At 43.6% G+C, this 16926-nt stretch overlaps 1 long non-coding RNA gene across 1 annotated transcript; it reads left to right on the plus strand.

Moving 5' to 3' along the window:
• Window positions 1-110: 110 nt before the first annotated feature.
• Window positions 111-14619, plus strand: LOC307215839. The gene is made up of 3 exons (XR_013838663.1): window positions 111-185; window positions 12297-12444; window positions 13854-14619. It is a non-coding gene; the product is annotated as an uncharacterized lncRNA (long non-coding RNA).
• The last annotated feature ends 2307 nt before the right edge of the window (window positions 14620-16926 follow it).

The raw sequence follows: 16926 nt of genomic DNA on the forward strand, positions 1-16926 counted from the left end.
TGAGGTGGTAAACAGCAAAGCCCGTTGCCACAGCAACCGAGCCATGGTCAATGAAAAGCTTTCATTCCTGTTCTAAGGAAGTAGCAATTATGGTCTTCAGGTAACGGCAAGTGAGGAGCTCATTATAGTCAGCCCTTTTGCATTTAGCTTGAAGGGTGCAGCACGAAGCCACAAAACTAAATACAGTAAGTAGAATCTTTGTTTCCACTTGGAGATAGGAAAATAAGCCCCACTTTCCATAATGTGAGAAAGGGAGAAAGGAAATGACAGGTTTTGACAAAAGAAGCAATGGTTCTAACATCCAGTTCAAATTAGGTTTCTTTTCAAAGGGAAAGTATTTCTCCCTCTCTTCAGCTTTTGCAGGGCTGCAGCCTGGATGCAGGTCTGGGCTGGCACAAGGCCTTTTGCTGCTTGAGGCAGAGGTCAAGATGACACCCCCTCTCATTTCCAGACTGGCCACTGAAGAGGGGACACTGTCTTCCACTGCACCTGAGGGAAGGCAGGCTCCGTCCTCGCAGCATCCTGCTGTTGTTCTCCGCCACTTGATGCAGCCACTTCAAGTTGCCCTGACACAGGATGAGGCCTTTTAACTAGCCTATTCTATAGATAACAGTAGCAGAATTCAAGCAGTGAATGGGGGATTTTAGAGTGAATAAAAAAGTATTGGTCCAGACAGCAGTCACAACGGCCACACAAATACTAGTAATGGGTGACACCCTCCCATCTTGATTTCAAAGATGGGGGGTCTTTTGACGCTGCCTTCCTGCCGACTAGTCTGCAGCTCCTGGCCACTTCTCCTGAGGGAATGCAACCCTTGGCGTGGGGGAAAGAGACTCCCCTTCCCTCGTGCAGGTGCCAATCATCCTCAGTAAAATGTCCAGGGCCAAAGTAACTTAGAAGGTGCCTTGGCTACCTTTTCAGATTGTCCCTCTGTTTCCTAAAACCTGGCAGAGGACTCTGCTTAGCTTATAATGGATCTCTCAACTGGGCTGAGTTACCAGTATTTCTTTTTTCTTTCTAAAGGAAGCAGTTTGTATTCAAAGCCCTGGAAGAAGCACTTTTAATACAAGCTGCTTTCTGCAAAATGTTCAGGTGTTAGGAGCCTTTCCCCCTCTGCAGAGACTTCAAAGGGGCTCCCTGTAGCTACCGATGAGCTGCTAAGCCTCTTTGAAGATGTGTTCCCAGTGTGTTCACCTGGCTAGCATGGAAAGTGCATTCTCAAAGGAGGTGACAGTAGGTGTCAAATCACCTGATGTCAGGGGATGGGGGGGGGGTCTCATTCCCCACCCTTGATCTATGCTTCATAAGGTTTTTCAGGGATCTGATTTCTATGGATGTTAACTTCTGTTGCTTTATATGGATCTGCAATCCCCTTTGTTGACAGTCTGATGATGAAGGAATTCTGCATGCCTGCTCCTCTTTCTTAAATGCTATGATGAGCAGAGCATGGGTAGGCCCGGTGGCCGAATCCGGCCCAATCACCTTCTAAATCCGGCCCACGGATGGTCCGGGAATCAGCAAGTTTTTGCATGAGTAGAATGTGTCCTTTTATTTAAAATGCATCTCTGGGTTATTTGTGGGGCCTGCCTGGTGTTTTTACATGAGCAGAATGTGTGCTTTTATTAAAAACGCATCTCTGGTTATTTGTGGGGCATAGGAATTCCTCCTCCTCCTCCCTCTTCTTCTTCTTCTTCTTCTTCTTCTTCTTCTTCTTCTTCTTCTTCTTTCAAAATATAGCCCCGGACACCTGGAGCAGAGAGCACTAAGTGCCCCACATGGAAGCTGTTATGTACTGAAGTTCTCACCCTGGGCCAGCAGGGGGATACTGTAGATAGTTATGCAAATGAAGGATCGAAAGTGACGTTCAGTGATTGGGTAGTTTTAGAAAGTTGCTACAGTAACGTTGTACTGGAGCTCTATATAAGCAGGCTGACTGAGCCCTTCAGCTCAGTTCTGTTCTGGCCTCTGAATAAACAAGAGCTGTTTGAAGAATCGCTGTCATCTGATATATTCACCCACAACTTAACAGTAACTTAGAAAGGAGGTGAGGAATTGCAGCAGGAAGAGGGCAGGGGCCACAGATGGCTTGTCCCACACTTTAGTAGGAGTTCTGAACATCTTTGTAAGAGACACTTTTATCAAAAATGTGTTTGTCACCATATCATGCTGCGTGATTGGTTTGCTTTACTGAGCAACAGTCCTTGTTATATTTACTTTCAGGTTAATTTGTGCCTGGACACCAGTAGGATTTTGGCTTTATCTGGCTGTGTAGATAGACCATCAACACCACCAAATACTGCACTTCTCAGCCGAATTCCCAGTCTATCTGTCTCCCTACCTTTGCAGACTTAGACCTTCTGTAAATGTTTCCACTACATTTCCTTCAGAAGTCTAATCCCATTATTTTGGGATGCCACGACCTCCAGTCCACTCTCGTGTTGCCTCCTCCCCAGCCCCTAGAGCTGTCTACTTGCAACTTTCACAGTGTTTATACTGGTATAAACGGCTGGTATAAGGCAAAATGAATTACAGTCTATCTTCAGCGCTAGGACTGACATTATAACCACAGGCCTGTCTCTCCTCACCCCTTGAAAACAAGGCTAATGATGCCCAAGTCATATGTCAAGGACTGACTTTTTAAAGACCAACCTTGCTGGTGTTTCATAATGCATGGAAGCTGATTCGCTGATGATTTATCATTTATTTTGTCAAGAGTGTGACGTTTACTTCACAGGATAAGAGAAAGATTCCTTCTGTTTGCACTTCTGTTCCCAGACATATAACCTTCTCGCCCTTCTACCTTCCTGAAAAAGGGACTAGGACTGACAGAGATTGTTTTAGTTATGGCTCCAGAGAGCAAGTCTTGCTTGAAGCATGCATTCAAAACAAAGGAGAGTTTTCTATTTTGGGGGTAAAGTCTGCAGAATCTTTTGGCATAAGTACTGCTTAACACAAAGTTTAATTTTCTTTTCCCCGAAACATTTCTGTGCATGTGTCATTAGCTTTGACGACCCTGCCCCTGCCCCCTCCACCAGCACTGACGCTGTGATGACCACCAGGAAGGAAGTGGGGCAGTTGGGACACTGCAGGCACAGAGGTGCAACCCATTTAGTGCTCCCGCTGCTGCACTTTCCCTGCTGAAAGAACGTGTCATTGAGGACAAATGAGAGCAGCTGAAATGGATGGGCAAATGTAAAGATGGCAATTTTAGGCAGGCTCAGAAAAACCCTGAGCTACTTCCCAAATTGGGGGAAGTACCGGTAGTTCAGTTTATTTCCAAACCGGGGGTTGCAAATCCATCACTGCGAACTCCTCTGTCACCTTCAACTCATTGGTGTGAAAGATGCAACCTGTTCTGTGACTCACAGCTCAGTTGGATAGAGCGTGCTGCTGATAATACCAAGGCTGCAGGTTCGAGCCCCATATGGGAGACCTGCCTATTCCTGCATTTCAGGGGGTTGGACTAGATGATACTCAGGGTCCCTTTCAACTCTTGAATTCTATAATTTTATGATTCATTATGACCACAGCAAGAGTCAGTGATGTTATCAAAATTGATTTTATCAAATTCCATAGAATTTCTATCAAATTTGATAGAAATTTCTATCTATCTATCTTCTTCTTCTTCTTCTTCTTCTTCTTCTTCTTCTTCTTCGGCGATCACTCATAGCCGAGTAAGATTGTCTTCCATAAACACGGTTTTAACAATGAGTCCGTAAGTGACTGTGGAGGCCAGTTCTGGATTCACATGTCCTTCCACAGTGGTGACATTGGTTTCTGGGAGGGAGTTGATCATGGTGTGGATGCCTTCCTTCTAGCACATTTCTCCCTTGTATCCTGAGTTCAAGTGTCTTCAAAGCGCATGACACCTTTGGTAAAGGCTGTTCTCCAACTGGAGCGCTCGCAGGCCAGTGTTTCCCAGTTGTCAGTGTTTATACTACATTTTTAAAGATTTTCCTTGAGACAGTCTTTAAACCTATTTTGTTTGACCACCAGCAGTACGCTTTCCATTTTTATGTTCGGAATAGAGTAGTTGCTTTGGAAGATGAGCATCAGGCATCCACACAACATGGCCAGTCCAACGAAGTTGATGTTGAAGAATCATTGCTTCGACACTGGTGATCTTTACTTCTTTCCAGTACACTGATATTAGTTTGCCTATTTTCCCAAGTGATGTGTAAAATTTTTCGGAGACACCGTTGGTGGAATCTTTCGAGGAGTTGGAGATGGCGTTTATACGTGGTCCATGTTTCACAAGCATATAGTAAGGTTGCTAGTACAATAGCTTTGTAAACAAGCAGTTTGGTTTCTCTGCAAATGTCCCGCTCCTCAAACACTCTGCACTTCAAAAGGGAGAAAGCTGCACTCGCAGAGCTCAGGCGATGCTGGATTTCTGCCTAGGTAGGAGAAGTGACTGACATTTTCCAACGTTGCACCATTGAGTTGGATTTGTCGTGCTGCAGAGGGGTTATTTTGTACTTGTTGGTGCAGCGCTTTGGTTTTTTGCATGTTAAGTGATAGGCCAATCTTTTCATAAGCTTCTGCAAAGATATTTAGGATAGTTTGGAGGTCATCCTCTGAGTGTGCACACACTACGTTGTCATCAGCATACTGAAGCTCTATGACAGAAGTTACGGTAACCTTACTCTTTGCTTTCAGCCTGCTCAGATTGAAGAGCTTTCCATCTGTTCGATATATGATTTCTACTCCGGTGGGGAGATTCCCTTTGACAAAATGTAGGATCATAGAACACTATATGGAGAATGCAAAGGGTCTACGTTCAGTATGGGAGACAGATATAAGCAAAAAAAATTAACAGCACTATGCGGGATGGCATACGGAGAACCCCATCCTTAAAAACTATTCTATCTCGCCTTTAAGAAGCTTCTCTGAAGGTCATTCTCAAGTGGCACTGGACTCCGGTTCGTCTAGCCAAAATCAATAAATCTCTAAACCCCCCCCCTCCACTTTGTTGGAAGGGCTGCGGGAACCTTGAGACATATTTTTATGCTTGGTGGGAATGCAAAATTGGACCGGGATCTTCGATATTATCTCCAAAATTGTTAAACAACTTCTTTCGGCAAACCTTGCTTTCACTAAACCCAGATTCCAATCCAGCATAAGGATTTAATTCGTTTTCTATTTGTAGCTGCACATCTAGTGATAGTGTATCAGTGGAATTCCCAGGTGGAGCTACCTCTTGAGATATGGTTTAATAATATTTGGGATATAGCTAGTTCAGAACAACTAACTGGGCTTAAAAGAATTGCAAATGAGGTTATAAAGAAAAATAATTTTGATGAAACCTTGTCTCCCTTCTTTTCATACCTATGGGGAAAAGAAAGTAAAGCTCTCCCACCAGCTTCACAAGTCTTTCTGTGGAGAACCTATATGCCAGTGTTCTAAGACCATGTAAAATAAAATGGTTCTTTTCTCTGTGGAGACTGTATTGTATAATACAAAACAGAAAATATATTAAAAAATTACAGAACAAAAGTGTCAGGGGTTCAGGAGCAGAGGCACAGGGGAGAGAGGAAATGGAGAGCGAAGGGGAAGAATCTGAGGGCAGCGTAGGGGAGTATGAGAGTGGCCCGAGAGATTCCATGAGCTTCTCCAGCGAATCAGAAGATTCCCAGAGGGGGGCGCCGACGGCCAGGGCAAGGGGGGTCCCGGGGGGACACACCAGAAGCAAGAGGCCAGCGGGGACTCCCAAAGCAGCAGCGAGAGATCAGGACCAGCTCCTACACCGGAGTGTAGTGGGGGGGAAGAGTCCCATGTATCAGGACCAGCTTCTCCTCCAGCAGGGAGAGAAGATGAATCAGGACTGGCCACGCCTCCATCGCAGAGTGAGGGAACGGAGGGGAGGTCAGGTCCAGCTAGCCTCTCCGAAGGGGGAATCAGTGACAGGAGCAGTGTAACGGTCAGGAGGAAGGTTGCTGGCTGGGCGCGCGCGCCAAGTTCAAATGTACAGGCGCGCGGCACAGCAGGTAACCCGGATTGGGAACCAGGTCCTAAAGCCCGCCGGAGGGAGGGGGAAGACTCAGGGGACTCAGCGTCAGAAGAGTCTAGAAAGGGCAAGACCCCAGCGGACAGGCGGACCCAGAGGAGGAAAGAGCAAAGGAAGAGGTGGAGCAAGGCTAGAGTCTTAAACTGGTGTCTGGGGGGAGGAGATTCAGACGGAGCTTCAGCGGTCTAGGGTTTAAGACGTAGGGCTGCACGCCGCGGCTTTGAAATCGAAACTGCGTTTCAATACAGACTTTTGTACATAACAACGGACTGGCGTTGGTCCTTTGTGAGCTGGGACCTCGGGCAGCTCTGACAAAAAGTTTAAAGCATTTTAAACCTTTTTCCAGTTAAAGTAATTTCCCTTCCAAGGCACACAACTCAGCTGGATTCCACCACTTTTATCTACCCAAAGGCAGGGCTGGGCCAAGAGATTGTGCTTCCTGAGCTGCTTCCACCCCGTTCCTTGTTGCTTGTTCTCATCAATTGGGCATCAACAGTGGGCACGTCTGTAGCTGGCTGATCACCTTCCCCACAAAAGGGGAAGCCACACCTTTGACACTATGCCCTCCTCCTGTTGTTGTTGTTTAGTCAATTAGTTGTGTCCGATTCTTCGTGACCCCATGGACCAGAGCCCGCCAGGCACTTCTGTCTTCCACTGCTTCCTGCAGTTTGGTCAAACTCATGCTGGCAGCTTCAAGAACACTGTCCCACCATCTCGTCCTTCGTCGTCCCCTTTTCATTGTGCCCTCAATCTTACCCAACATCAGAGTCTTTTCCAGGGAGTCTTCTCTTCTCATGAGGTGGCCAAAGTATTGGAGCCTCAGCTTCAGTATCTGTCCTTCCAGTGAGCACTCAGGGCTGATTTCCTTAAGAATGGATGCGTTTGATCTTCTTGCAGTCCATGGGACTCTCAAGAGTCTCCTCCAGCACCATAATTCAAAAGCATCAATTCTCCGGCGATCAGCCTTCTTTATGGTCCAGCTCTCACTTCCATATATCACTACTGGGAAAACCATAGCTTTAACTATACAGATCTTTGTCGTCAAGGTAATGTGTCTGCTTTTTGAGATGCTGTCTAGATGCCCCCATGTACAGAACAATTAACTACTTCCTGGCCCCACCCAGCTTCAGAAGCTTGCTGGGACAAATCTGCAACAGGGCAAACCATTTGTCAGAGTGATACAGGAAAACTGTACCGATGGCCATCTTGCTACAAATAACTGCACTTGGATGTGTGATAAAATCTTTCTCACCAGTTGGCAGGATAAGCCAAAGCATCCCAGCATTTGAGAGCTCATCCTTTGGTGATTTGGTTATCTATGCAGACCTAGTCCACCAAATGTCCCATGGAGAACTTAATCTGGAGTAGTTTCTAAGGATTCATGTGCCCAGTTTACCAAGTGACATCATGGTGGGCCATTGCAAGCTAATGCTTGGTAAACAGTCATTCTACTGCCTAATGGCAAAATACAATTCTAGACCTTCCCTGGCTTGCAGAGGTCTTCCATATTGTGAAAGACCACAAGTGTCCATGTCTTTGTGCAGCCACAAATATTTTAGTCAAGTCAAGTACTTTATTACGGTCATAGACCAGCATAATGGTGGTCGCTTCCAACTCTATGATTCTATGATTCTATGATAAGCAAAACAGCTAAATAAATAGCATAACAGTATGAATCTAAGCAAATAATTATTAAATAAATAGGAGCAAGAACCGAACGTAGATTATACTTAATTAAGCATAGATAATGGGTGAGTAAAAATTTATAAGAAAAATTAAAAGATTGGTTAACACAGCTATATGGGGTGGGCTTCAGAAGTGCGGATCTAACAATATGGGCCTTCAGTTTAGGACTGAATTGTAGCATAGACCATTCTTCGTTGAATATCTATCACGGCAGTGCAAAATCTGGCAACTGAGTATGTGACTTCTGGGCTCTCATCCTGTAATAATAGGGAGATGGGTTGGATAAACCTAATTCGAATGTCTATATAATACTGGCAATGAAGAAGGGCACGCTCCGTTGTTTGCTGCTGCCCAGAGCTACAGGGGCATTTCCTCTCCTCGTAAGGTGTCTTCCTATAACGGCCTTCCTGAGTTGCCGGAGGGGAGGACCTGACAACGGGCCAAAGTGAACTATGTACTTTGGTGTTGTTGGGATGTCAAGGAAACTTTGCACAGCTGTTAACGGAAGCAACAATGTGCCTTGTTCAGAATCGTCTGGTTGTGAAGCACAGAGGAAAAGCCAAGGGCCTTGGAGACAGAGAAGCAACCCTATACTTGTTTGTCATCTGTCAGGGCCCTAATATCAGTTTATGTATAGAATATGGTAATTAGAACTGTAATTCAGCTACTAACTTGCAAACATATGGATACAGCTGGCTCAGAAGCACCCAGGGTGCTAATTAAATACAAGGTTTTAAGCAATTACCATCCAATTCAGATGTTTTGGCAGTTAAAGTGCATATTATTCTTCCATTTCCTCTCTTATGCTATGCCTTGGGCCTTGCTACCCTTTGCATCTTCATTATGCAGTGAATATATTCTTTAGCTCACATTTTTGTTTCATATTTGCACATACGGGGTCTATCTGTAAATTGTTTCATACTCATAACTATTTGGTAAACAGACATAAAATAATGCATTTACTAGAACAGCCTCATTAACTGCAAACTCCAAAATTTGGGATCCCCTTCAAACTGGTGCCAAAGTTTTGCAGCATTTTGCAGAGAAAACCCCACATTCTGCAGTACCCCGCAAACTGAGTAATTGATATATTAAACCAAGATTTGTATTTAACACCCCCAAATCCAACATTGTCCGATTTACTCCAAACCAGAACCCAAATTTGGCAAAAGTTTTGCAGTGTTTTGCAACCAAAGTTTGACAATAGTTTTGCAGAAAACACATCAAGGAATACATCAAGCTGGGCTTCTAAGTTAATGCCAAAGTTCAAAGTTGTGAAATGGATGACTGGGGTTTTGGGTGATACCCGTGTCAATTGCTCAGTTTGTGGGGCACTGAAAAACACAGGGCTTTCTCTGCAAAACAGCTGCAAAACCTTGGCACCAGTTTGGAGGGGATCCCAAATTTTGGGGTTCATAATGAAGCTCACTAGAACAGCTAATCTGATGAACTGATGCTGCTCATTTGGGCAAAGGATGTAGTTAATAGCAATCTGCCTACATTTTGGACTTGTGCTTCAGAAACTGTGTGAATTGTAAAGTGTGACTCTGTAGTTGCTACTCAACCATGTTTCTATTTTCAAAAAATGCCCAAGCCATCTAACATTTAATTTTTTTTAGAAATAATCAAATAATCAAAAAACAGCATCCTAAGCTATACAAAAGCATTCCTGGTCACAGCCACCACCTGAAGATCCTAAATTCTGGTTTTCATTCTTTAAACTGAATGCTACCCCAACAGAAACAGACTGAAAGTCCTTCGGATAGTGCCACTTCATGTAACATATTTTAAAGCAGCCATACCAAGCCCAACCACACCACCACAGAAACACACACACACACACACACACACACACAGATTCTTGTATATCTTTATGGTAGAGTTGTTAGGGAACTGGATCTGGCTGGTGGGCTAGATTCCAAAACCACTCAGCCCCCGTGGGCCAGCTTCAACGGTGGGCAGGACTACTCATCTGTCAGTCACCTGGTGGCATAATGATGCCAGGTGATGGACACCTATGGAAATTAAAGTCGGACACAATACCCACTTAGCAGTTGATGGGCAGTTACAGCAAGCTCCTTTGAAGATGTGCTTTCAGCGATTGATCCTCTTTAATATGTATCATGAGCCCTACAACTAATGTCATATATCACATCAGGTGGGAGGGAGCAGTTGGCATTTGTAGGAAATGGCCTGGCAGGCCAAACTGTGACCTGTACTGGGCTTAATTAGACCTCTGGGCAGAAGCATTTAACAACTCCTCTTCATATACAGTGGTGCCTCGCAAGACGAAATTAATCCGTTCCGCGAGTCTCTTCGTCTTGCGGTTTTTCCGTCTTGCGAAGCACGGCTATTAGCGGCTTAGCGGCTTAGCGGCTATTAACGGCTTAGCGGCTTAGCAGCTTTAAGAAAAAGGAAACAAACTCGCAAGAACTCGCAAGACGTTTTGTCTTGCAAAGCAAGCCCATAGGGAAATTCGTCTTGCGGAACGACTCAAAAAACGGAAAACTCTTTCGTCTTGCACGTTTTTCGTCTTGCGAGGCATTCATCTTGCGAGGTACCACTGTAACAATGCCTCTAGATACAAAATCAGAGGAGCATGTTTGGATCAATCACTGTGGAAACATGAGATGATGAAGTTCTAGATTGTTCTTTAGGATCATTTGAGTTGTACCATTGCCCCCATTTTGCCAAGTCCCACAAGTCTTTCTTAACACAGTAGTTGCTAGGGGTGTGCATGGGCCTGAAGATTACCCTTGCATTTTACAAAATTCCTGTCCGTTTCTGAGTTGCTGTGTGCTCTCTTCACTCCAATCTCCATTTCAGGTTCTGGGCTGCTCTGTATAAAATGAAAGTAAGTTGGTACTAATTTACTATAATGGGAAACCTAAAAACAGCTGCCACTTCCCCACATTTGATCAAAGTAGAATGACATTTACTGACGCCGGAGGCGCTGCGGAGTGGATCGTGTCTTCCAAATGGCAGATAAATTGAGCCAAGGGCTTTTTGTGGGGGAAGTAAAAGCATACCTTCCAATATTTCTCAGATGAAAATAGGGGCATTTCTTACTCCCGCACAAATGACCCTCCTCGACCCCCCATTTTTTGTGGGGGCCCCCCACCTGCCGAGCATTTCTACCACCACAGCACCAACAGAGCACAGCACACACAGCCTCCACGTCCTGAAAAAACCCTTTTGAAAAAAACAACTATTATTGCAAAGAAGAGGAGTACGTTCCCCATAGCTTAGCTCCTTTGCCTTGTTATTGGGCCCACACACATAACAGATACCAGGAGAAGGTTACTGCACTTTGTCCTGGCAGGGAGAGGTGACTCCCCCCCCCCCCAAAAAAAAAGTACAGTCACTGAGATAAAAATCATTTTGAAATTTGTCCTGGCAGGGAGAGGTGACTTCCCCCCCCCCAAAAAAAAAAGTACAGTCACTGAGATAAAAATCATTTTGAAATTTATGACCATAGGCTCAAATGCTTGAACCAAAGGACCAGAACTGAGATGATCTTAGCTGAAAACGATATTTGGTTTAATTGATTGCATCCACACAAAGTTCCATATGGCTAAACTAATTCTTCCAAAGAGAAAAACATTCTGCCTAGGGATTGCACTGAATGCTGCAGGAGCAAAGCTTCCTTGCGCATCAGCACAAATCATAGATCAGGTACCACCTGAGAAGAGAAATCCCTGCCTCTATGAGGAATGTCTGTTCAGCAATTTAGTTATTTATTTATCTTATTGACTGGCCTCCAAGGGGCTCAAGGCAATATATTACAGTTATCCACCTCACTACTTTGTCCTCAGAACAATTTGGTGAGGCAGGCAGGTTGTGAGAGGGTGACTGGCCCAAACTCACAGGGTGAGTGCCATGGCTGAGTGGGGATTTGAGCAGAGCCCTAGCCCAAACAGTCTAACCATAACCATGGACTGCCCCCCTTGTCATACGTACCTTTAAAAAAAAAAAGACAATTCCTTTTTTTAAAAAAACCCTACTGTTCAATTTATAATCAAAACCTTTGTAATCGAAATATTTTCAATAATTACTGTAAATAGATTAATCTTTGAAACATTTCAGCCCTTCAAAGAATTGCGTTAATGCAACCAGGTCATTCATTTCACACCTGTCACTGTTTAGCCATATGCCTTTCATAACACTGGTGCTGATCAATAGTTGACTTGTTGCCTTCCCTGCCATCTTCCAGAAATACCCATTAAAAACCTGTGGGTGACACTAAAATTCTATGAGTCAGTCATATACTGCTATAGGCAGCCAACTGGAAAATATATTCATTTCTCTGGTCTATTGCTCTTTTCATTCCCTATGTGTTTTAAAATGCAGATGGTGAAATCCAAAAGAAATAAGGAGAAAATTAGGAGGTACAAAACAGAAACGACATCTGCTCATGAGACATAATGTTGTTGTTGCTTTTGGCTGCAGTGAAGCCCACAGTTCTCTGGGTTTTATTTCATTTTCGTTTTTGTTTTTGTTTTTTTGTTTTGCTTAACTATAGCCTTTCCACAGAATCGCATGGTCTGGTGTGAAGTTCATAGAACTATAATTAGACATTTCAAGTTCCTGCTTCCCTTCACAGGAAGAACTGGATTTTCAGATCCTAACGTTCAAGAACATAAGAAGAGTCTTCTGAATCAGGCCGATGGCCCATCTAGTCCAGCATCCCATACCCTCCAATATGATGTGGCCCTAAACCAGAATGCCACCTTCTGTGGCTGCATTCCCATGTGAGTCACGTGACCCACAATACGTCACAGTCCCAGGAAAAGTGCTTTTTCGGGGCAAGATCACGAGAGAGTATGGCGCCCAAAATGGCTGCCATGCTCCCATGAGAAAAAAACATGATGTATGGGGTGGTATCCTATTCTCACAGTGTCCATCCAGCAGCTGGCATGCAGCCTCTGACAGTGAAGATAGAATTTGAAGGGGGGAAACTGCAGCTCAGGGAGAGAGCACCTGCTGTGCTTGCAAAGGGTCCAGCATCTCTGGGTAGGGCTGGGAGAGACTCCAGTCTGAAATCCTAGAGAGCCACTTCTCATCAGTGTGGACCAGCCTTTCTCAGCCACGGATCCCCAGATGTTGTTGGATTACAACTCCTATCATCCCTGACCACTGGTCCTGCTAGCTACTAATGATAGCAGTTGTAGTCCAACAATATCTGGGGAGCCGAGGCTGAGAAAAGCTGCTGTTGACAAGACTGAATGAGATGGACCAATGGTCCACTATAATGTAGGGTAACTGCTTATGCTCCAAGGTGCTTTAAAGGTCTAGCAAAGCATCAACATTAATCCAGAGAAAGTTAGGCCTAGTAAATTTACACATCACTTAAGCCATATGCAGACATATTTTAAATGTTTTGGGGGAGTAAGTTTGTACTAGGGGAGGATGAATCTGACAGTTTTCTTGGTTTCTCATTTTTCCAATCACAAAGAAAAAGAAAGGGAAAAAAGAGTTGGCATGAAAATCTGTATGCATTCTCACAAAGAGTGCTCCTAATAGATGCATATCCCAAAGCAATTTCCCCTATCCATACATTTTGGGCGTTGACGACATGCATCAAAAAAATTGGGGACGTGTGAATTTCAAAAGATAGTCTTTTGATTATGTATTTTTATTGTTTTAAAGAGCTGCATCAGTGGTGTAGCAGGTAGACAGTCTTTAAAGAAGGTATAAAATGCTGATTAAAACAGAAAAAAATATTCGGCACAACCCTTCCTCTCTTTACCATGCACCAAAGGTGATATGATTGGACCATTAACTATGTTTCTTTCCAGCTGGAAGCTTTTTGAAGGCTTATTTCTAATACATTTAATTATGAAAATCGAGCCCCGTTCTCACAGAACCAAGTTTTTAAACATGCATATGTGACAGCATCTGGAACTGTTAATTGAAGTGAGCGGTTGACAGCACTGAAGGAATGTAGCTGCAAACTGAATTGGATGAAATTTGAATAAGCAGATGGATTTTTTGCTGGAAACTTCTGCTGTGGTTTGGGAAAAGAGATTTCTGCTCGTGGGCAGACCAATTAGGGTAGAACTGGACAGTTTGCTTGACTTGCAGCAGCTGCTGCAAATGACTGCTTTGTCCTCCGCCTGTAAAACTCAGTCTCACTTTCTGCATCTTTCTGCATCACCAGAAGCTACCAATGAAGTGGAATCAGGACAGAGAAATGTATGGTCTGATGCAGTCACAGCACAACTGTTTTGGGGAAAGGGGTAAGAATTTGAGAAAGAAAAGACAAGACAGCTCCGTGTTAAGCGTAACATCTATTTCTGCCTTGTCTTTCTGACTAAGCTATTCCTCACAAATTGTTTGGGCCTCTCTCCAGAATTACTTGATCAAATTTTCAGTTCCAATACTGGCTTAGACCTGCTTGTAATTTTCCTTGCAATTGTACAAATGCAGAATATTTTGCGAACAATGAAGATTTCCAAAAACTAATAACCTCTCAGAGAAAAACTTTTGTGGCCCAGCACTGCAAATGTAAATGAATATGTTGACTGCTTTGTGAAAATAAATAGCTTTTCATATGAAAACTATTTCACAACAGAGCAACATGAAGTTGGCAGGAAAGAGTCATGGTAATTATGTCCCTAAAGATTAATTTCATCACTTTGACTTTTTTCCAAAAAAGTATTCAGGACAAAAATATTTATCAAAGACTCTGAACACAGAATATGGGTGATCTCATTTATGCAAGTTGCAATTCTTATTTGTTTCATAGTTTCCTCCATTGGAGATTAAGATAAGAGCTGAAATTTCCCTGGAGGTTCTATTTCATAACTTTGCCGGTATTTTGTAGTCCGTGCTTATTGGTTTGATAGATGACCTTGTTTGTATGCAAATTAGTTATTTTAAATACATGTAATCTTTTCCAAATAATTACTGTTCGGGAGCCAACCTACAGTAGCTGAGCTAAGAATGAAATCCAAATGCATTTCTTGACACTCCTTCAGATTATGTTCATCCTTATTTTTATGTATTGCAGGCACACATCCTTTTCAGTTCCTAATATAGTGTGAAAAAATAAGAATGCCATTGTAGTTCTTCCATAAATTGTTTCTTTATATTGCAATACTTAATGCAATTGAGGCAACAGAACACTACTGCACAGAGGGTGGTGTCAGATGTGAAATGATCTAGTCTCATAAAAATGATCTAGTCTCATAAAATGCTTACTGTCACCATACTTCTCTGCCAGTTGTGGCAGAGACAGTGAATCTCTCTAGTGGAGATACGTATTTCTCCAGTTTTCAGAAGAAGCACAGCAGTATTTTAGACAATCAACTATGATTCTTAAGTATGACGGACTGAGACCTCAGTGATTTGTCTAAAAATATTATTTATCGTGTTAAATTTCTGCTTTCAATTGTTCTCCAATCTGGAGAAGACCTGGTTGTGTGGGAAACAGAGGTGTTCATGAGGATTACAAACAAAACTGTCATGATGCAAGTTTTTACCCGTCTGCAATATTCACTTCATGACTGTATAGAAACTGAGAGGAGCAAGCGATCTATTGCTCAGTTGTGACATTTGAAGGAGAGGAGAGAAGCCTGGAAATATTACTAATTTATTTTTCCAATTTATTACCCACCCTTGACTACACCCTTGGGCTACAATTTAAAATGGGACGCGGGTGGTGCTGTGGTCTAAAGCACTGAGCCTTGACTTCCGGGTTAGCGCCTCCAGCAATGGCAGAGCTCCTCCGATCGGGAGGAACCGGCTCCGTGAAAAACAGGGTCTGACCACCACGACGACAGCGGAGACCCTTAGAAATCGCAGACGGAAGAAGTCTGTGAACCTGGGATTTGGCTGGCACCTTTTGCGCCCCCCCCCCTACTCGCGGGGAGACCCGGTATCGGGAATCCGGAGCGACGTGGGGTGAGAGGCGCGGTGCTTTGAATTGACCGCTTATTTCACGGAGCGAAGCCGCATTGCTGCTGTCGGAGAGCGCTGACTTTTTTCCTGTGGACAATTGGATTTTAAACAACAACCCGTGAGTAGAACGGGAAATAGAGCTTTTAAATAATTTAATTTGGCACCGAACGGGGAAGGTTTCAAACAGGAAGTCCACATTCCCTTACTGTAAATAGACTGAAGCAAAGTAGTTGTTAACTAAGGTTTTGGAAAAGTCTTACGTAAAGGATTAAAACTCCACTGATTGAAACTATTAATTTTGACCAAGTGAACTTGCAGGAGAAGGTGAAAAATTAAAAATTGAAGCATCACGTCTCTGAACCTGGGAACGGTTTGCAAAAAGTCCATCAACGGTAAACAGGACAAATTTGACAGCTAGCCTTAAAAGAAAGACATTGTTTCTATTGTCCGCTTCTGCACTTAAAAAGAAGAAAAGGTAACTGGAAACTGTTACTAATTTACTTTTGGAATTGTGCTGGAAAGGATTGATACAAATGGAGACTGTCTTCCTCTAGAGGGAGTTTTGGGACATTGTTACAAGAGTGCAGCTGGGAAATTGGTCTTAAGATAAAGACTGTGAGAAACTAGTTCTGACCTTGAACATCTTAAGAATGTCGGCAAAGGAAGAAGTAGCGTCTGTACTGAATAGGACAATCTATCTGTTGGGAAAGCTGCATAAACAGATAGATGTCATGGCTACTAATATTGATATATTGGGAACAAAATTGGGCATCAGCATAGAAGTCGACAAGAACCCAGCACAAGAATCTTTCTTAGAACAAATTGATGAATTAGAGAAGGAGAAAGTTGCTGTTGTTGAGTATAAGGCAAAACAAGGGGGAGCCTTAACCCTAAAGAGGCAAATGGAGGATTACAACTTGAGGCCTTATATGACTGTAATTAGGAGAAGCCAGCTTTTGAAGATGGGTGCCTGGCCTGATCTGGAAAAGGAAAGGTGGAGAGATCCCCTTATGCAGGGATCAAATGACTTTTGGAATATGAATTTGAGCCAGGAGGAGATTGGAGCTTTTGGGGCCTTTGGACTTGGAAGAATTGTGAAACAAGATTCGGAATACTTTATGGGCCCTAGCTTTAACTATGGAAATCTGGCAGACCTGTCAAGAAGGAATATAAGCATCGTTGGGTTGGAGCTCCCCCGAGATCTGCTTTTTAGCACCAAAGATTATCAAGAAGATCGGCAGAAGGGAAGTGAAGAAGAGTTAAGAGCCTCGGATATAAGATCTCCAGGTTGATGGACGCTGGGAGGTTGATGGAACTGACGGCAGGGGCCG

The sequence above is a fragment of the Podarcis cretensis genome, assembly GCF_951804945.1.
Source record: "Podarcis cretensis genome assembly, chromosome: 5".
NCBI lineage: Eukaryota > Metazoa > Chordata > Lepidosauria > Squamata > Lacertidae > Podarcis > Podarcis cretensis.